The sequence below is a fragment of the Macrobrachium rosenbergii genome, chromosome 48, assembly GCF_040412425.1.
Source record: "Macrobrachium rosenbergii isolate ZJJX-2024 chromosome 48, ASM4041242v1, whole genome shotgun sequence".
In the NCBI taxonomy this organism is placed as follows: Eukaryota; Metazoa; Arthropoda; class Malacostraca; order Decapoda; family Palaemonidae; genus Macrobrachium; species Macrobrachium rosenbergii.
The window spans coordinates 3,053,002-3,075,501 of record NC_089788.1 but is presented as its reverse complement, the minus strand read 5'-3'; the positions used below and the strand labels follow the sequence as shown (position 1 = coordinate 3,075,501).

General features: G+C 37.6%; 1 protein-coding gene across 20 annotated transcripts in view; it reads left to right on the top strand.

The window, feature by feature from the left end:
* Nucleotides 1–22,500, top strand: part of LOC136831178 (uncharacterized) — a 1,009,691-nt gene that overhangs the window by 266,235 nt on the left and 720,956 nt on the right. The gene's annotated exons all lie outside the window — the stretch shown is intronic.

The following is a 22,500-nucleotide window of genomic DNA, read 5'->3' as shown; positions in this document are numbered from 1 at the left end:
CGTGAAGAGTTTTGCAAAGGAAAAGCTTATACTTAAATGTAATGTGAGAGGATACTTAGAAGCTTGGCTAATATTTTTGAATGCCGATTTTAGGCTGGAGATTTGGGGGATAATAGTCTCTCTCTCTCTCTCTCTCTCTCTCTCTCTCTCTCTCTCTCTCTCTCTCTCTCTCTCTCTCTCTCTCACAGTGTGTGTGCTGGAGAGGATGTTTTAACCCTAAACAGCACACTTGATGAATTATTTTTTAGAGGGGGGGGTGTTTCCAAGTATAAATATGTATATATATTTACATATATATAATTACAGGAACGTCGATGTGCTCAAAAACCGCACACTCATGTAAATAGTCTATAAATCCCAAATTTTTATGATTAACTGAATAATTTTTTTTGCCTACATGATTTAAGATATCGGCATTAACTGAATAATTTTTGTTTGCGTACATGATTTAAAATATCGGCATTAACTGAATAATATTTTTTTGCGTACATGATTTAAGATATCAGCAATGATTTATCGTATCTCAGGAAAGGAGAACAGCTTAAAGCAGTCGAACTTCTCTCTCTCTCTCTCTCTCTCTCTCTGAAAGTTCCCTTCCAGAGGCACTTTTTCGGATTCTTTGAAAATCGACTCGGGCCAAGTCCGCTTCGCCTATTTGCTTTTTATTCGCAGGGGAATTTTCGCAGGGGAATTAATGAGCAGCGCGAACTGATGGGAAGGAACTTTTCATTTTGACCTGAAATAGGAACACGTCAGCTTGCAGGTTGGAAAGGTGTTTTTTTTTTTTTTATTCCTCGCACCGTTGGACCGTGGAACAGCCTACCTGGGGACGTTGTGCAAGGTGGAACTTCAGAAGTCAAGCGAAGGTGCAGTACATTGCTACCCTAAGCAGTTCTCCTTGTATTAATACTACTCATTCCGTTTTATTTGTTTATTTGTTAATTTGTCTGTTTTTCTAGTAACTCATCTCCTTTTTTTATATTTCCCTTTACCTTCTGTTATTTCTTTCGAATGAACACCATAATATTTCTTTGGAAGCTTTAATTTCAAGTCAGTGGCCCTTGTGGTGGGCTTGTTCCGTATGAATAGGGTTCATCTTCTGAATAATGAAGATAATAAATTTGAGGAAGCTACGTTGTCTAGGATGTTAAAATAAGGACTAGGAAATTTTAAAAGGTTTATTGTAGTGAAAACAGAATGTTTATTGTAGGCCCTTCTCCTGTTAGTATAGAAGGAGGTGTAGGTTAGTAGCAATGTTAAAAATGACTTTGTATAACCATATGGTGTGAATACATGTAGAATTTTTCCTTTGAAATTAAAACGCCTTTATTTTTGTATAACTATAGAATATAGATCTCTCAGAAAGAGAAAAAGCCCCCTCTCTCTCTCTCTCTCTCTCTCTCTCTCTCTCTCTCTCTCTTCTCTCTCTCTGTTTAATCAGTCTGAAAGGAGCTTATCGCCCTAAGAAACTCTCTTGATAAATTATCTTTTGGTTTGCATGTGTGAATGTGTATAAAGATAGATATAGGAATGCCCACCTAAAATATAGGAATGCCCACCTAAATTGTTTATAACTCGAAATTCTTCTGATAAATGTAAAAGCAATCGAATGGACCTCCTTTCAACGTCCATGTCATAAACCACGCAACGCCAACATGTGTCTAGTTTGAACTGATCCGACATTAAACCACAATAGTCACCATGGAAAGCTGAATAAAGCAAAGAAACAGGTTCTTTCTTCTCTTTCACGAGGAAATTGGGCTGGGTGCGGTTTTTATTGGTTGGGGAAAAGGCGCGGTGAGCTTCTTCCTCCACGCTCCTCTTTATAGAAAGTCAAGGTCTTGAAAACACAAACACACGCCCGCCCTCGCCGCCACGTGCCCAAACTCCCATAAATCACAAACACACACACGCACTCTCTGCCTAAACTTACAACAATCACAAACACACACGCACTCTCTGCCTAAACTTACAACAATCACAAAGTAATGTCCTTCACTTAAACATTAGTCACACACACACACACACACACACACACACACACACACACACACACACACACACACTGCTCAAGCCTATAACAATCATATGTACACACTCGCGCGCGTATTGTCACTTAGGTCGAAGGTATAAATGAGCTTTACTGAAAGAATCATCAGTTTCGCGGAAGGGAATATATTTTGAATTTTTACCTTCTATAAAAATAAAAACGTTTCATGTTTCGTATTGTCTGTACCGTTGATAAATTGAGAGATTAATGTTTCGTATTGTCTGTACAGTTGATAGATTAAGCAGATTAATGTTTCGTATTATTCGTGAAGGAAGTTGATAGATTGAGAGATTCAGGTTTCGTATTGTCTGTATAGTTGATAAATTGAGAGATTAATGTTTCGTATTGTCTGTACAGTTGATAGATTAAGAGATTAATGTTTCGTATTGTCTGTACAGTTGATAGATTGAGAGATTCAGGTTTCGCATTGTCTGTATAGTTGATAAATTGAGAGATTAATGTTTCTGCATGTCTGTACAGTTGATAGATTAAGATTACGTTTCGTATTGTTCGTACAGTTGATAGATTGAGAGATTCAGGTTTCGCATTGTCTGTATAGTTGATAAATTCAGATTAATATACGTATTGTCTGCACAGTTGATAGATTAAGAGATTAATGTTTCGTATTGTCTGTACAGTTGATAGATTGAGAGATTCAGGTTTCGCATTGTCTGTATAGTTGATAAATTGAGAGATTAATGTTTCGTATTGTCTGTACAGTTGATAGATTAAGAGATTAATGTTTCGTATTGTCTGTACAGTTGATAGATTGAGAGATTCAGAAGTTTCTGCATTGTCTGTATAGTTGATAACTGAGAGATTAATGTTTCGTATTGTTCAAAGCAGTTGATAGATTGAGAGATTCAGGTTTCGTATTGTCCGTACAGTTGATAGATTGAGATTCCAGGTTTCGTATTGTCCGCATGTGCTGATAGATTGAGAGATTCAGGTTTCGTATTGTCCGTACAGTTGATAGATTGAGAGATTCAGGTTTCGTATTGTCCGCATAAAGATAGATTGAGAGATCTGCTCGCATTGTCTGTATAGTTGATAGATTGAGAGATTCAGGTTTCAGACATCTGTACAGTTGATAGGATTGAGAGATTCAGGTTTGCATTGTCCGCAGACAGTTGATAGATTGAGAGATTCGTGTTTCGTATTGTCCAGACAGTTGATGGCATTGAGAGATTCAGGTTTCGCATTGTCTGTATAGTTGATAAATTGAGAGATTAATGTTTCAGACAATTGTACAGTTGATAGACGGAGAGACCAGGCTCTTTGCATTGTCCGTATAGTTGATAGATTGAGAGATTCAGGTTTCGTATTGTCCGTACAGTTGATAGATTGAGAGATTCAGGTTTCGCATTGTCTGTATAGTTGATAAATTGAGAGATTAATGTTTCGTATTGTCTGTACAGTTGATAGATTGAGAGATTCAGGTTTCGCATTGTCTGTATAGTTGATAAATTGAGAGATTAATGTTTCGTATTGTCTGTACAGTTGATAGATTGAGAGATTCATGCTTCGTGATTGTCCGCACAGTTGATAGATTGAGAGATTCAGGTTTCAGATTGTCCGTGATAGCTGATATTGAGAGATTCAGGCTTCGAGTTGTCCGTACAGTTGATAGATTGAGAGATTCAGGTTTCAGATGTCCGTAACAGTTGATAGATTGATTGAGATTCAGGCTTCGTATTGTCCGCATAGCTGATAGAGATTGAGAGGTCTCAGTTTCGTATTGTCCGCATAGCTGATATTTATATCTGTGTTTCGTATTGTCCGCATACAGCTGATAGATTGAGAGATTAGTGTTTCGGGGATGTCCACAGTTGATAGATTGAGTGAGATTCAGGTTTCGTATTGTCCGTGCATAGTTGATAGATTGAGATCTTGTGCTCTGTGACATCCGTGATGTTGATAGATTGAGATTCAGGTTTCGTATTGTCTGTACAGTTGATAGATTGAGAGATTCAGTTTCGTATTGTCCGTGCATAGTTGATAGATTGAGAGATTCAGGTTTCAGATTGTCCGGCATAGTTGATAGGATTGAGAGATTCAGGTTTCAGATGTCCGTACAGTTGATAGATTGAGAGATTCAGGTTTCGTATTGTCCGCACAGTTGATAGATTGAGAGATTCAGGTTTGCATTGTCCGTACAGTTGATAGATTGAGATTAGTGTTTCTGCATTGTCTGTACAGTTGATAGATTGAGAGATTCAGGTTTCGTATTGTCCGTACAGTTGATAGATTGAGAGATTCAGGTTTCGTATTGTCCGTACAGTTGATAGATTGAGAGATTCAGGTTTCGTATTGTCCGTACAGTTGATAGATTGAGAGATTCAGGTTTCGTATTGTCCGTACAGTTGATAGATTGAGAGATTCAGGTTTCGTATTGTCCGTACAGTTGATAGATTGGAGAGATTCAGTTTCGTATTGTCCGTACAGTTGATAGATTGGAGAGATTCAGGTTTCAGATGTCCGTATAGTTGATAGATTGAGAGATTAGTGTTTCGTATTGTCCGTACAGCTGATAGATTGGAGTATCTGTGTTTCGTATTGTCCTATTGTGTTGATAGATTGAGAGATTCAGGCTTCGTGAGATTGTCCGTACAGTTGATAGATTGAGATTCAGGCTTCGTATTGTCCGCATACAGTTGATGATTGAGAGATTCAGGTTTCGTATTGTCCGTATAGCTGATAGAGATTGAGAGATTAGTGTTTCGTATTGTCCGTACAGTTGATAGAGATTGAGAGATTGTGCTTCGTATTGTCCGCATAGCCGATAGATTGAGAGATTCAGGTTTCGCATTGTCCGCATAGTTGATAGATTGAGATTCAGGCTCGTATTGTCCGTACAGTTGATAGATTGAGAGATTCAGGTTTCGTATTGTCCGTACAGTTGATAGATTGGTGAGATCTCCAGAGTTTCGTGATTGTCCGTACAGTTGATAGATTGAGAGATTAGTGTTTCGCATTGTCCGTGACAGTTGATAGGGATTGAGATTCAGGTTTCGTATTGTCCGTACAGTTGATAGATTGAGAGATTCAGGTTTCGTATTGTCTGTACAGTTGATAGATTGAGAGATTCAGGTTTCGTATTGTCTGTACAGTTGATAGATTGAGAGATTCAGGTTTCGTATTGTCCGTGATACAGTTGATAGATTGAGAGATTAGTACTGTATTGTCCGTACAGTTGATGATTGAGAGATTCAGGTTTCGTATTGTCCGCATACAGCTGATAGATTGAGAGATTCAGGTTTCGTATTGTCCGCATAGTTGATAGATTGAGAGATTCAGGCTTCGGGATGGTCCGCATGTGCTGGATAGGGATTGAGAGATTAGTGTTTCAGATGTCCGGTACAGTTGATAGGATTGAGAGATTCAGGTTTCAGATTGTCCGTACAGTTGATAGATTGAGAGATTCAGGTTTCTGCATTGTCCGCATAGTTGATAGATTGAGAGATTCAGTTTCGTATTGTCCTGCATAGTTGATAGATTTTGAGAGATTATGTTTCATTGTCCGTGACAGTTGATAGATTGAGAGATTCAGGCTTCGTATTGTCCGTACAGTTGATAGATTGAGAGATCTGATATTTTGTATTGTCCGTGCCAGTTGATAGATTGAGAGATTCAGGTTTCGTATGGTCCGCATAAGTTGCTAGATTGAGAGATTCAGGTTTCGATTGTCCGACAGTTGATAGATTGGAGAGATTCAGGTTTCGTATTGTCCGTACAGTTGATAGATTGAGAGATTCAGGTTTCTGGGGATGTCCGTACAGTTGATAGATTGGAGAGATTCAGGCTTCGTATTGTCCGTATACAGTTGAGGATTGAGAGATTCAGGTTTCAGATTAAGTCCGTATACAGTTGATAGATTGAGAGATTCAGGTTTCAGATTGTCTGTATAGTTGATAGATTGAGAGATTCAGGTTTCAGACAACTGTACAGTTGATAGATTGAGAGATTCAGTTTTCTATTGTCCAGATAGTTGATAGATTGAGAGATTCAGGGTTTTTGCATTGTCTCTGTATAGTTGATAAATTGAGAGATTAATGTTTCGTATTGTCTGTACAGTTGATAGATTGAGAGATTCAGGTTTCAATTGTCCGGGTACACAGTTGATAGATTGAGAGATCAGGCTTCTGGGTATTGTCTGTACAGTTGATAGATTGGAGAGATTCGTGGGTTTCTCAGCTTGTTCGTACAGTTGATAGATTGAGAGATTCAGGTTTCGCATTGTCTGTATAGTTGATAAATTGAGAGATTAATGTTTCGTATTGTCTGTACAGTTGATAGATTGAGAGATTCAGGTTTCGTATTGTCTGTACAGTTGATAGATTGAGAGATTCAGCTTTATTGTCCGTATACAGTCATTGATAGATTGGAGAGATTCAGAGTTTCGTATTGTCCGGTATTGTTGATAGATTGAGTAGATTCAGGTTTCAGATTGTCCGCATAGTTGATAGATTGAGAGATTCAGGTTTCGCATTGTCCGCACAGTTGATAGATTGAGAGATTCAGGTTTCGTATTGTCTGTACAGTTGATAGATTGAGAGATTCAGGTTTCGTATTGTCTGTACAGTTGATAGGGATTTGAGAGATTCAGGTTTGAGATGTCCGCATACAGCTGATAGATTGGAGAGATTCAGGCTCGTATTTGTCTGTACAGTTGGATAGATTGAGAGATTCAGGTTTCTCGTGATTGTCCGTATAGCCATAGGGATTGAGAGATTCAGGTTTCAGATTGTCCGCATAGTTGATAGATTGAGAGATTCAGGTTTCGTATTGTCCGTACAGTTGATAGATTGAGAGATTCAGGTCGTATTGTCCGTACACAGCTGGATAGATTGAGAGATTCAGGTTTCGTATTGTCCGTACAGTTGATAGATTGAGAGATTAGTGTCACATTGTCCGTATACAGTTGATAGATTGAGAGATTCAGGTTTCAGACATCTGTACAGTTGATAGATTGAGAGATTCAGGTTTCAGATTGTCCGTACAGTTGATAAAATTGAGAGATTAATGTTTCGTATTGTCTGGTACAGTTGATAGATTGAGAGATTCAGGTTTCCTCATTGTCTGTACAGCTGATAGATTGAGAGATCTGGTGTTTCGTATTGTCCGCACAGTTGATAGATTGAGAGATTCAGGTTTCGTATTGTCTGTACAGTTGATAGATTGAGAGATTCAGGTTTCGTATTGTCTGTACAGTTGATAGATTGAGAGATTCAGGTTTCGTATTGTCTGTACAGTTGATAGATTGAGAGATTCAGGTTTCGTATTGTCTGTACAGTTGATAGATTGAGAGATTCAGGTTTCGCATTGTCCGCATAGCCATAGATTGAGAGATCTGTGCTCAGATTGTCCGTACAGTTGATGATTGAGAGATTCAGGTTTCGCATTGTCCGCGCATAGCTGATAAGATTGAGAGATTCAGCTCTCGATTGTCCGTGACAGTTGATAGATTGAGAGATTAGTGTTTCGTATTGTCCGCATACAGTTGATAGGATTGAGAGATTCAGGCTTCGCATTGTCCGCATAGTTGATAGACTGGAGATTCAGGTTTCAGATTGTCCGCATAGCGATAGATTGAGAGAGATTCAGGTTTCGCATTGTCCGCATGTGCTGATAGATTGAGAGATTCAGGCTCTCTCGTATTGTCCGTGACAGTTGATAGATTGAGAGATTCAGGTTTCGTATTGTCCGCACAGCTGATAGATTGAGAGATTCAGGTTTCGCATTGTCCGCATACAGTTGATAGAGATTGAGATTCAGGTTTCGTGATTGTCTGTATAGCGATAGACTGAGAGATTCAGGTTTCGTATTGTCTGTACAGTTGATAGATTGAGAGATTCAGGTTTCGTATTGTCCGTACAGTTGATAGATTGAGAGATTAGTGTTTCGTATTGTCTGTATAGTTGATAGATTGAGAGATTCAGGTTTCGTATTGTCTGTACAGTTGATAGATTGAGAGATTCAGGTTTCGTATTGTCCGTACAGTTGATAGATTGAGAGATTAGTGTTTCGTATTGTCTGTACAGTTGATAGATTGAGAGATTCAGGTTTCGTATTGTCTGTACAGTTGATAGATTGAGAGATTCAGGTTTCGTATTGTCTGTACAGTTGATAGATTGAGAGATTCAGGTTTCGTATTGTCTGTACAGTTGATAGATTGAGAGATTCAGGTTTCGTATTGTCCGTACAGTTGATAGATTGAGATTCAGGTTTTAGACATGTCTGGTATAGTTGATAGGATTGAGAGATTCAGGTTTCAGATTGTTCACAGTTGATAGATTGAGAGATTCAGGTTTCGTATTGTCTGAAAAAGGTTGATAGATTGGAGAGATCTGTGTTTCTATTGTCCGTACAGTTGATAGATTGAGAGATTCAGGTTTCGTATTGTCCGTACAGTTGATAGATTGAGAGATTCAGACTTGCATTGTCTGTATAGTTGATAGATTGAGAGATCTAGGTTTCGTATTGTCCGCATAGTTGATAGATTGAGAGATTCAGGTTTCCTGTATTATCCGTACAGTTGATAGATTGAGAGATTCAGGCTTCTCGTATTGTCCGTATACAGTTGATAGATTGAGAGATTCAGGTTTCGCATTGTCTGTATAGTTGACAGATTGGAGAGATTCAGGTTTCGTATTGTCTGTACAGTTGATAGATTGAGATTCAGGTTTCTGTATTGCCTGTACAGTTGATAGATTGAGAGATTCAGGTTTCGTATTGTCCTGGGTACAGTTGATAGATTGGAGAGATTCAGGTTTCAAGATTAACCGTGACAGTTGATAGATTGAGAGATTCAGGTTTCTGCATTGTCTGTATAGTTGATAGATTGAGAGATTCAGGTTTCATTGTCTGTACAGTTGATAGATTGAGAGATCTGAGGTTTCATTGTCTGTACAGTTGATAGATTGAGAGATTCAGGTTTCTGCATTGTTCAAAATAGTTGATAGATTGAGAGATTCAGGTTTCATTGTCCGTACAGTTGATAGATTGAGAGATTCAGGTTTCGTATTGTCCGTACAGTTGATAGATTGAGAGGATTCAGGTTTCGTATTGTCCGCACAGTTGATGATTCTGAGAGATTCAGGTTTCGCATTGTCTGTATAGTTGATAGATTGAGAGATTCAGGTTTCGTATTGTCCGTACAGTTGATAGATTGAGAGATTCAGGTTTCGTATTGTCCGTACAGTTGATAGATTGAGAGATTCAGGTTTCGTATTGTCCGTACAGTTGATAGATTGAGAGATTAGTGTTTCGTATTGTCTGCACAGTTGATAAATTGAGAGATTAATGTTTCGCATTGTCCGTACAGTTGAAATATTGACAGACCTTTATCACACGGCCCTTTCCCAAAGATTACGAAATAGCCGTGTAATCTATAATAATATCGACAACAGTCACGAGGTTGTATGTCATTTGGAATGTCGGCTACGTATTATGTTAATAGAGCTTATGCTAAGAGACATTGATGCAATACATCAGCCGATACCCGAGAGAGCCTACTCGGGACTTAATGATTAATTCATCGATTGTGATTGGATGGTCAGTATTCACGACGCGACAAATACCTTCTCTCTCTCTCTCTCTCTCTCTCTCTCTCTGTGTGTGTGTGTGTGTGTGTGTGTTCGCGCGCACTTCTGGGTCACCTGTCTCTCTGGGTATGACAAGTTGGAATGTGACACACAGCGTTTTTTGCATAGCACTCTGTAGAATCCAGCAATAAAACTGTATGTGTGTGTGAGATACTGTATATATATATTATATATATATATATATATATATATATATATATATATATATATATATATATATATATATATATATAGCAATACATCACCGACACTTTCCTAGAATGTGGAGGTGTTTATCCACATTCTGTTGTTCATTTTATGGTTTTAACTTTCACTTCTGCCTGATGCTTCCTTACTTTGCTTCTGTCACGGTCCATGTTTTTGTTGCTCGAATAGGGATGGTTGAATGATGATTAGTTTTTATCCTTCATATTTTTATTTATATATATCTTTGATATATCACACTTAAAAGTTCTTGGAAGTTGTAGAAACATGTTTGGCATCATAGGCAATAATTTAACCCGGAGAAAAAGGAAGTTGTATTGCATTACAAAGTGTAGTTTGGTAACCGCGTTTAGAGCATCAGCCTATCGACACTGCAGTTGATATAGTACCCCTGTCATATTTATGTAGGCAGACCTGGCATCTTGTCCGGCCGACCACCCGGACAAAATCCTGAATAACTTAGGTTGGTTACAGGATATTCGTACAACTACACTAGTATTTTCCCGTAAGGGAAATTGATTTTACATTGGAAGCTTGAAGGGTTACAGTGCACTGCTAAAGGAGGATATGTTATTTGCCGCCGTTTGCCAGGTTTTGAGAGGTGTCTTATGAGAGAGAGAGAGAGGGGATTGAAAAAATCCTTCTGCAGACTAAAATATGATAGAATTGGAGAGGTCTCTTATGTGTACGAGAGAGAAAGAGAGAGAGAGAGAATTGAAAAAATCCTTCTGCATACTGAAATGTGATAGAATTGGATAGGTGTCTTAATGTGTGTGTGTGTGTGTGAGAGAGAGAGAGAGAGAGGATTAAAAAAACTTTTTCAGACTAATATATGATTGAGAGAATTGGAGAGGTCTCTTCTCTTTATGTGTACGTGTGTGTGTGTGTGAGAGAGAGAGAGAGAGAGAGAGAGAGAGAGAGAGAGAGAGAGAGAGGATTAAAAAAAACTTTTTCAGACTAATATATGATTGAGAGAATTGGAGAGGTCTCTTCTCTTTATGTGTATGTGTGTGTGTGTGTGTGAGAGAGAGAGAGAGAGAGAGAGAGAGAGAGAGAGAGAGAGAGAGAGAGAGAGAGAAAGTCTAAAATATAAGAGGGAACTGGAGGATCAGAGTCACTCTGTAAGAATTTTATGGAAATACGGATGTGCCCGGCAGATCAACAACCTGAATTATCTTCCATAGCGGTCGCAAATGAGTGATCAGGTTATACCTGGTAAGACTCATTTACATAACGTCTTAAAAATATTAAAAGCTTCTGATGTTTACTGTAATTTCAACGCTTGTATTGTTGCTGTTTCAAGCCATGTCTGTTCTGGACTCAGTGGCTTTCCATCTGCATGGATGTGTTGCATTCGCATGCTTTTGTTAACGAATTTCTAGCTCTTCTAATTTCCTGATCTCCGTACCACTTTCTATTAATGGCATTAGCTGCAGTCATGTCGTCGATGCAATAAACAGAGAGAGAGAGAGAGAGAGAGAGAGAGAGAGAGAGAGAGAGAGAGAGAGAGAGAGAGAGAGAGAGACTGCTTGTAATATTTGTTCTGTTGCTGAACTTGATAGAAGCAAAGACACTTTGAGAGAGAGAGAGAGATCTGAGTCATTTGTTTTGTATCCTCATTTGTTCTCTCTCTGACTGTGTTACTGAACACATAATGATGAGACTTGAGTGATTACAGCAGATAACTGATGAGACTGCAAGTGCTAGGAAGCAAATAACCAAGGGACAATGGCGTTGGAAATCTTAAACATCAGAATTACTACGCTTACTTGAAATGTTTGCAAAATTGGTCGCAATAAACGCCTTCTTTGTGAACTTTAGAGGGTGCTATAAAATAAAAGTGTACTTTTCTGATCGTTCTTTTGAAACTATTCTGAGTATCACATGTCAGTCACCATCATCACACACACACGTCAAGAGACACCTGGGCCAACCCGATAGGATTTTGTTTTTTAAGTCAGTAACAGCCGAAGTGCTCGATGCGTTGAGATACTCCATTTATGAAAGTTACGGTTCGTTTAGCCAGGAAAAATACAAATCGCTTTTGAAGCTCTTTTATTTTGCGTTCGGGAGAATCTTTGATAACGACAATTTACTTATGTTTTTATGTAGTTATTACTTTGTTCATTTATTTTTTCTTTCCTTTTACTTCTTTCTAATGAATACCGTATTCTCTGGAATCAAGATTTTGAAGTCAGTGGCCCCTTTGGTGGGCTTGTTCCATATGAATGGGGTTCATCTGAATAATAATAATGTAAAAATAATTTAAGAAACTTGTTACTCCCTGGGTAATGATTAACGTTATTAATCAGGGACGTATCTTGTCTTAGTATTTTGCTGGTCTTGAGAGGGTCCACCCACACCCCAAAAAATTATTTGAATGCACTGCAGTTAAATAAGATAAGCAGTGGGACTTGCCTTCTACAATCGTGGTTCAGTTATGTTGTTCAGTCTGAAGCTTTGTGTCCAAAATTGTCAGTTATTCAAGGTTGCAGTTGGAGGATGATGTGATCAATAACAAATAACTTTACAAGGTTTATTATTATTATTATTATTATTATTATTATTATTATTATTATTATTGCTGAATGACTCATAGGTGCTAGCGCTTAACCTTCGGCCGAAGTTGTATGTTCTGTTCTTTCTGTTATTAATTATTATTTTTTTGTGGAGAAACATATCCACAGTTATGTATATGTACATATATTTAAAGATAAAACTGAACAGATTTCCGAAAGCTATCTGTACAGTTTTATCTTTAAATATATGTACATTTACATAACTGTGGATTTGCTTCTCCATTTTAAGACTCATGCTACTATGAGTATCTTTTAAGTTCTTGTTTTTGTTGTTATGTGTCTGACATTTCTTTCCATTCAAGGAAGGTAGCTTCCAGGCATGATTCTTCTCACAAAAGCGCTGAATAGCCTTCCTGGTCCCTGCGCTGGGCCGTATGACCCAAATTTCACACATTAATTCATTTTCACAATTGTCTAGTGTAGTTCCCTTTCAAACAAATGTTAAGTGACGTTACAAGAGCTAAACCTTTAGGTGGTGTATTTCACTGGTTTTAAAAACTCGACGTCTTTAGGGCATCTCATTCACTGTTTCTCTTTCCTCTGGACTTCGTCTTAATTTATTCTTGGAAGCTTAGAAGAAGGCAGACGAGAATACGGCCAATGCGAACCGCATTGTGGAAGGATTTTAGTTTCCCTCTTAATGTATTGGTTAAGCATTTTTTCTGTGATTAATTTTTTTCTTTTTTAATAAGTGATCTCTTCTTTCTTTCCGTATTTTCCATTACCTTCTGTTACTTCTTTCGAATGAGCACCATAATATTCTTTGGAAGCTTCAGTTTCAAGTCAGTGGCCCCTGTGGGCTTATTCCATATGAATAGGGTTCATCTTTTGAATAATAATAATGTTGATTAAGCATTGTTTTCTTTAAATAACTAATGACACAAGCAGTATGGGCAGACCGGGAAAAACTTAATGAATAAATGTTTACAAATATTTCCGGAGGTAACACTTTTTTTTTTACTGGAACTTGACTCAGGATTGTTTTATTTATTTCAGTAATATATCGGGCCAACCGATTTGAAACAGCTGTAGAGATTGCCATTCTAATTTAGTCAGAGAAATTATTCCCGTTTAAAATAACGTAGCCAAAGAAATTATGCATTGAATGTAACTTAGTCAGAGAAATTATTCACGTTTATTATAACTTGGTCAAAGAACTTATTCATTGAATGGGTCAGAGAACTTATTCATTGACTGTAACTTAATCAAAGGACTTATTCGTTGAATGTAACTTAGTTAAAGAGATTATTCATTGAATGTAACTTGGTCACAGAAGTTATGCATTGAATGTAACTTAGTCAAAGAACTTATTCATTAAATGTAACTTAGTCAGAGAGATTATTCATTGAATGTAACTTGGTCACAGAAGTTATTCATTGAATGTAACTTAGTCAAAGAACTTATTCATTGAATGTAACTTAGTCAAAGAGATTATTCATTGAAAGTAACTTAGTCACAGAACTTATTCACTAAATATAACGTAGTCAAAGAGATTATTCGTCGACTGTAACTTGGAGAAATTATTCACGTTTGAATAAACTGAAATTGACACAGATTATCTCATCACTAGGGTGATTCAATCCAAGAGATGTCAGTTTGACTTCAAACGTTAACCTGACATCACTAAATCATAGAAACAATTGTTTGAATGATCGAGATTGTAGATGTATTTTAGATGATGCGTTTATATTTGACTGAAAGGTCATTCATATGATTTTAAATTAATTTCCTGAAGCGTCATTTATTTTCTGAAACGTGTCATTTTCATCGAAAGAAAGGTCATCCATGTCAGTCGAATACTTTGTCGTTCAGATGACGTTCTCAGGAGAAGTGAGGGGGAAATCGGTAATGCAATTAATTGAAGTCTCATTTAATATTGCACAGGCGTTATGTATTTTCCTTTCCAAGGAATATATTAGAATTCCGGCCCAAATGTAATTAAAGTCAGCTAATTAGATTTTTCCCTTCTTGTTTTCTGCCTCATGCCCATTACACTTAGTTTATTTTTTTTTTAAGGAAGGAAAAGTAATTTCGTTTAACCCAAGAATTGCACAAATGCAGAATTCCTAGTCCAGCGGACATGGTCGTGCTTGCAAACTTATTTGCATAATATCCACTCGAGAACTCGCACGCGGTAAGCGTTGGAAGTATGTCATTACGAAGATACACTAATTGATTGGATGCACACACACTCCCTAATTAGTGACACCTGCCCGTATTTTCAGTCAGATAACTAGATAATAGAAAGCTTTGTCCAGGTGTTAATGTAAATAATTTGTTTATAGTTTTGATATGTGAGATCAACAACCTGAATTGTCATGGTTTTGTCTAATGATCAGGTTACATTTTTACATTTTTATTTTTTATAATTTGACTCTTTCTCTCTCTCTCTCTCTCTCTCTCTCTCTCTCTCTCTCTCTGTGTCTCTAGCCATGGATCTCTCATGCTTGTTAACGAAATTTTGTCCACGTATTCTTTTTATTTTTGGCTTCCCCTATCTCTGTCTCTCTCTCTCTCTCTGAGTCACACACACACACACACACACACACACACACACACAAGTGTATAAAAACCAAGACAATTGTCCAAACATTTTAAACGCTTTTGAAATGTTACTTCCCCCAAACGCTTCTCTCTCTCTTTCTCTCTCTCTCTGATCTCTCTCTCTCTCTCTCTCTCTCACACACACACACACACACACACACAGTACACACACACACAAATCGATTTTGTTTTTTTGATTTTTTTATGGTTTATTAGATTTTGTTTTTATTTTTCTTTTCTCTCTTCTCTTTTTGTCCCACGTTTTATGACCTTTTCTCTTTTGGCTTACTTCCTCTCTCTCTCTCTCTCTCTCTCTCTCTCTCTCTCTCTCTAATCTAATCTCTCTTCTCTTCTCTCTCACAACACACACACTTTGTTACTCCCTGGGCACACACCTTCTCCACCCACACTTTTGTTTTTTGAATTATTCAGTTAAATGATTTTTCTCTCTCTCTCTCTCTGATTCTCTCTCTCTCTCTCTCTCTCTCTCTCTCTCTTAATTATTATTATTAGTCCCTGTGCTTGACCTTCTAAATTGTTATTTTGTCCAATTTTTCAAACTTTAAATGATTTATTGGATGTTTGTTTTAAGACTCAGACCTAAATAACACTAAATGGCCCCTGGATATTGTAGAATGAAAAGGCAGACTTGAGACTTGCATCATCATCTCGTTGATTATTAATAATTCATTCGGCTGCATCGGTGATTGCGTCATTGCACACCTGCCTTTTCCACTGGCGGAGAGGTTTGGAGATCCTCCATCAGTTGGGGGACTCTTGATTGATAGTCGTTTGGTGTCGGGTCAGGGAGGGCTGAAGTGAGGGAATGGTATTGGAGTTCCGCAATGCCATACGAGACAGGGGTTGCTATAGACATCTTTTTTGTTATTTTGCTTTTGTCTGACTGAATTTAGGAGAATCATGGAGAGTCAGATTTAGGAGAATTATGGGGAGTCATGGTTCTCGTTGGTGTTTGGGTTGATGTTTTGAGATTTAATGGTTTGATGGTTATTCAAGTTCATTGCTTGACTAATAATGCAAAGGACTTTTTGAATGTTTATAAAGTTTGCTCGTTCAATGATTGAATTTAGCTCTGGTGGATGTTGCTGGTTTATAGGTTGCTGTTTTGAGGTATATAAAGGTTAATGTTGGTTTTGCTCTGGGGTACTTCTTCAGTTCATTGCTTGCTATTTTATTGTATTGAATATTGATATGTCTGCAGCTGTGGATAAAATGATGAAACCTTGTCTGAATGGATATCATGAAATTTTGTTGTTTTATATTTGAAAAGGTCATTATATGATTACGAACCTAATCATTTCATATATATCGAAAGTCATCCATGTTGCGTTCAGATGACTTTACTTCAGATACGAAAGCGTAGGTTCGTATATTAGGATAAAAATGTAATTAAAGTCAGCTAATTAGATTTTCCCTCTCTTTTTTTTTAAGTGGTGTATCTGTTCTCATTTATTATTTTTTTTTTTGTATAAAGTCAAGGTCTGAGGACTTAATGAACTGAGGAAGAGCGAAGTTAATTGATTGGATGTTTTGTCACCTGCCCGTACAGTTTTAAATAAGGGGTGTTAATGTAAATAATTTGTTTAGGAGCTTCAAAGTTTTGCTTATTTCTTTTATTTTTTTGCTCCTCCTTTCACAGTCATTCCGGATATTTGTCCTTCCTTTACCATAATACTGCTCTAAAATAGAAGGCTGCACACTAAAAAATACAAAACTGAGAAAATGGTCCAGATTTCTCTTTTGCTTACTTCTTTTGACTTACTACTGACTCTTCGAGGTAATGCAAACATTTTCAAGATTTTCTCTCTGGAAAGCATTGAAGAATCATTCTGACCTAAATAACACTAAATGTTGGATATTGTGAATTGGTGTTTTGCATCAGCCCTCAGGTTGCATCAATCGGCTGCATCGGTGCAGATACTGGCAGTTTCCTCCATTTTAGGCCTCTTGAATAGTGTTTTCCTCAGGGAGGGCTATGTATGTCTGCAATGCCAGAGATTGAAGATTTCTTTCAGATGAGTGGTTCGTGGTGGTAGGGTTTGGTTTCTGTTTTCTAGTATTAGGTTTATGGTTTGATGACTTGGACCATCGACGGATGGTCTTGCTTTTTGTTATGCCAATTTTTTTTGCGTCTAAGTTGTATTCTAACAGAGATCTTGTTGTCTTGACATAATCTTTGGTCCATGATCCCCATTGCTTGCCATTGAGAGCGACCGGATTTGCTGAACAGCAGCGCCAGTATCACTAGTAAATTGCCTTTGTATGTCCAACTTCTCTGTTCCAGAGGTCAAGCGAAGATGCAACGCATTACTGCCCTAAAACGATTCTTCTTTATTTTATTCATTTACTCATTTTTTATCTTCTTATTTATTAATGTTTTAACGTATTTTCCTTTACGTTCTGTATTTCCCAGGTGTGATTATCTTCTGTTACTTTTTCAAGTGGGCACCGTATTCTTTGGAAGCTTGAATTTCAAGTCAGTCGCTCCTGTGGGCTTGTTCCATACGAATAGAATACGGTTCATCTTCTGAGTAATAATAATAATAATAATAATAATAATAATAATAATAATAATAATAATAATAATCCATTTCAAGCCTGCTGAATGATTAGCTTCATAACACTGTTTTAAAAATCTGACTGTTTATTGTGGTACTTGACTCACTGTTTTCCTTGAATTCGATTGATTCTCAGTGCAGAGAGAACGAACGTGGGTCTTCAGTCATTGACGAATGATAATGGACGTGTGCATTCATCATGGAAGAACGGCGTTTTCAAGCCCTGTCCTCAGGATATTGTTAATCATCCAATAGTTTAATTGGCTAAGTGAGAGACATCAGGCAATTAGGGAGCGCTGGGGAGCTTGCAGCGGATTGCAACGCACTCTAATAATCAGCCAACTTGCTTTTGCATGCTTGTGACTTGTTTGTGCGAAGGCAAATCTTTGTACCAGGATGAAAATGATGTGTGTATGTTTGTTTATCTAACACACATTCACACACACTGAGAGAGAGAGAGAGAGAGAGAGAGAGAGAGAGAGAGAGAGAGAGAGTAAAAATTTATTTTTATTCGTATGCAATCTGTGACATACATTTGTATATGTATGACTTGTTTGTAAGAAGATGAATCTGTGTACCAGGATGAAAATAATGTGTGCATGTGTTTTTACACAATACACATTCACACACAGAGAGAGAGAGAGAGAGAGAGAGAGAGAGAGAGAGAGAGAGAGAGAGAGAGAGAGAGAGAGAGATAACAAGTAAAGTGAAATTTTTATTTTTATTTTATTTAATTTCTATTTTTCTCGCGTGTAATCTGTGACACATTTATATATGCAGACTACGTACTTCCTTGTATTGCAAACCTGAACGAGGTGAGAATTAAAAAAAAAAAATCATTGTAACACTCAAATAGGACTTTATCGCCGAGCTGTTGCTGGAGACTTGTCGAGAAAGCTGAGGAATTTCATCACGTATTGTTAAAGGATTGCGGGAGAAATGATCTCGACTTAATTGACTGTAGAGGATCCGGTCGTTCGTGGCATTTCCGCGAGCTTTGAAAAAGCACCTCGCGAATGCCTGCCTTGTTAGTGTTAACGAGTGCCTTGTTAGTGCTTGCTTGAAGTCTTCATACCTTGCGTAAGCAAGATGCTGAATGACCGTGAGTGACTTTGTATTTATCGTCCAAACTGTAACACCTGAAATTTATCTGAGCCCAACCTTCACAACCTACAACGTGCGGTGCACTGTAGGCATTACTTGAGGTTCTCTGCAGCGTCCCTTCCGTAGGCCCCTAGCTGCAACCCCTTTTAGTTCCTTTTGCTGTTCCTCCGTTCATATTCTCTTTCTTCCATCTTACTTTCCTCAACCCTCTACTGACAGGTGATTCAATGTGCAGCTGCGAGGTTTTCCTCCTGTTAACATTTCAAACCTACCTACCTACTCAATTTCCTTTCCAGCCCAGAATGACATCATAGGTCCCAGCGCTCGGCCTTTGGCCTAAGTTCTAAGTTTAGTTGTCGTGATGTGCTCATGGGTGACGAAATGTAGAGCAAGTAAGGAAGTAAGAACGAAAGTGTAAACACAACATAGTTCGCGGTTTCATGTGAAATGCCAGTGGAAAGAAAAATTTCTTCTGAGACTCTTGAAAGAATTTTTAATTTTTCTGGTCGGATTAGAGAGGCACTTTAATATTAATTAGGGAATATACGGTTGATATTAATAGTAACTTTAAGTTTACTAGCTTTGTTGGAAGCTCATGGAAACTTGAATAATATGTGTATAATGTGCAAAACTGGCTTTTGAGGCAATTTTGCTATGATGAATTGATGAAAAAGCAGATGACGTCAAATAGAAAGATGAACCTCAGTTTCTTGAGTTTATTTTGATCTTATTATTTAACAATAAAAATTCGCCGAAGTTTCTTCGGCGCAGTCGAGTTTTCTGTGCAGTCACTGCAGCGTATAATCAAGGCCACCGAAAATAGATCTGTTGCGTTGGTCTCGGTATAATGCTGCATGAGCCGCGGCCCATGAAATTTTAATAACGGCCCGGTGGTGGCCTATACTATATCGTTGCCAGAAGCACGATTATGGCTAACTTTAACCTTAAATAAAGTAAAAACTACGGAGGCTAGAGGGCTGCAATTTGATATGTTTGATGATTGGAGGGTGGATGACCAGCATACCAATTTGCAGCCCTCTAACCTCAGTAGTTTTTAAGATCTGAGGGCAGACAGAATAAATTGCAGACGGACAGACAAAGCCGCCACAATAGTTTTCTTTTACAGAAAACTAAAAGCATATACTTATCAAGACTTATAAGAGCCAGGGGAAGCGATACCACACAGTGATAATTGACTGCAATGGCAGTAATTTTGGAATGTCGGGGAAATTAAGTGGCCAGAAGTTCATGAATACAAAGAATTAAAAAATGAATAGGATGTTGATTGTTAGCGTCACGCTGCTGGTGAAGCTTAGAAATGATCATAAGGCAGGTCTGAAGCTGATAGCTCAAGAAGTTTATTTATTTTCATTAAGTAGTTATGTTATTATAACTTTTTTCAGACTTTCAGTATAACACCTTCCTAATGTCTTCGTGTCTTACAAAAGTATGCAGCCCTGGCTGCAACCCCTTTCATTCCTTTTACTGTACCCCCGGTTCATATTCTCCTTCTTCCATGTCACTTTCACCCGCTCATAACAGGTGTTTCATGGTGCAACTGCGAGGTTTTCCTCCTGTTACACATTCCAAACCTCATTTCCTCTGAGTTTCCCTTTCAGCGCTGAATGACCTCTTAGGTCCCAGCGCTGTGCCTCTGGCCTAAATGTTATGCTGCAATTCCAATTCCGATTCGTTTTCAAACGGAGGAAGAATGGGCATTATGGAATGGTCTGAAGCGTTGTAACGGCGTTTTATTGTGATCCTTTCCAAAGAGATTGTTGCCAATTAAGAATCCTTAGTGGCTCGTTTCACTTGCGTCTCGTGACGCGCAGTTGGATCATGATATATCTTTGTTTTTCACGATTATTTTGGAAAACGAGCTAACAATTTTTTTCTTTTGTATGTTTGTGTGTGTGTACGTGGGCTGGCTGTTGCCATGTACTGTTTTGGAGAATCTCTCTCTCTCTCTCTCTCTCTCTCTCTCTCTCTCTCTCTCTCTCTCTCTCTCTCTCTCTCAAGCGTTTTGCGTTGCTTTGTGTCAAACTTTTAACCGTTCTTGTTTGGAAGAATTCTGTATGTATTGAATTATTGAAGTCTGTCAATCATATTAAACGTTAGGCTGATTTTTATTCATTTTTAAATGTGTGTTGTTTGCTGTCCGCTATTTTGTTTTTTAATCTAATTTTTGTTTGTTGTTTCTCCCTGACACGTTGTTGTTTCTCCTTGGTATATTGTTGGTTCTCCCTGTGATACATTGTTTGTTTCTGCCCGACACAATATATTTGTTGTTTCTCTGTGATACATTGTTTGTTGTTTCTCCAGAATACATTGTTTGCTGTTCCCCTACATGCATTGTTTGTTGCCCCCTTCCCCGCATACATTGTTATTTCTCCCTGATAAATTTTTTTTTGTTTCTCTCTGATACATTGCTGTTTCTCCCTGGTACCTTGTTTGTTGTTTCTCCCTGGTACCTTGTTTGTTGCTTCTCCCTGATACAATGTTTGTTGTTTCTTCCTGATGATACAATGTTTGTTGTTTTCTGCTTGATGCATCGTTTGTTGTTTCTTCCTGATACATTGTTTGTTGTTTTTGATTGATGCATTGTTTGTTGTTTCGTCCCTTATACATCATGTTTTTTTTCTGATGCATTGTTTGTTGTTTCTCCTTGATACATTGTTGTTTTTGATTGATGCATTGTTTGTTGTTTCGCCCTGATACATTTTTTGTTTGTTTGTTTCTCTGATGTATTGTTTGTTGTTTCTCCCTGATACATTGTTGTTTTTGTTTGATGCATTGTTTGTTGTTTCGCCATGATACATTTTTTGTTTGTTTCTTTCTCACTGATGCATTGTTTGTTGTTTCTCCCTGACACGTTGCAGCAGTTCCCCTTCGTGTCGGGTATTGAGCCCCGAGAGAAACCTTTTTAAGTTTCCCTTTCAACCTGCTTTTCGGAATGTAGACCGCCTTAACTTTCTCCGATGCTGTATCCCCAAGGATCTGGGCAGTGTTTCCTCTCTCTCTCTCTCTCTCTCTCTCTCTCTCTCTCTCTCTCTCTCTCTCTCTCTCTCAGACACAGCACCCACTCACGGCTTACAGGTTGTATTCTTATCTTTCGTCTCTGTTGGTTTAACGAGTCCAGGGGTTTACACCAGGCTTCTAACACCATCTTGACGCCTTGTCACACTTCCGATCCTCCAAAGGTTCCTTCTAAGGACAGCTTAGTTTTGATCTTAAACAGACTAACCAACCGTTCCTGCCTTTCGTACGAAAGTGGAACATTAACCAGTTTATAGCTCTGTTGTTGTGTGTGCGTTTGGGGTCTGAGATGCTGAGTATTTCGTCATATATGTATATGGTACAGTAATCGAAAAGTGGATTATATATATATATATATATATATATATATATATATATATATATATATATATATATATATATATATATATATATATATATATATATTGTATGTATGTGTATATATATGTGTGTATCTATTTATCTATCTATCTATCTATCTATCTATATATATATATATATATATATATATATATATATATATATATATATATATTATTGTAAAGTCTGAACTTTAAAGCTGCTGAATAACTGAAGAAATTATCCTTGTAAATGATGGGAAATACGATGTATTCTTTTTTTTTTTTACAACTATCATCGTTCTGTGTGATTCCATGAATAATTCGTAATTTTTTAATAGTTGTCATGAATAACTTAAATATAAGTGTCTGTAGAGTTCTCCTAATGTGCAATCATAATTATTATAAGTGTCTGTAAAATTCTCCGAATGTGCAATTTCTCTTCGATCAACATTCGTCATG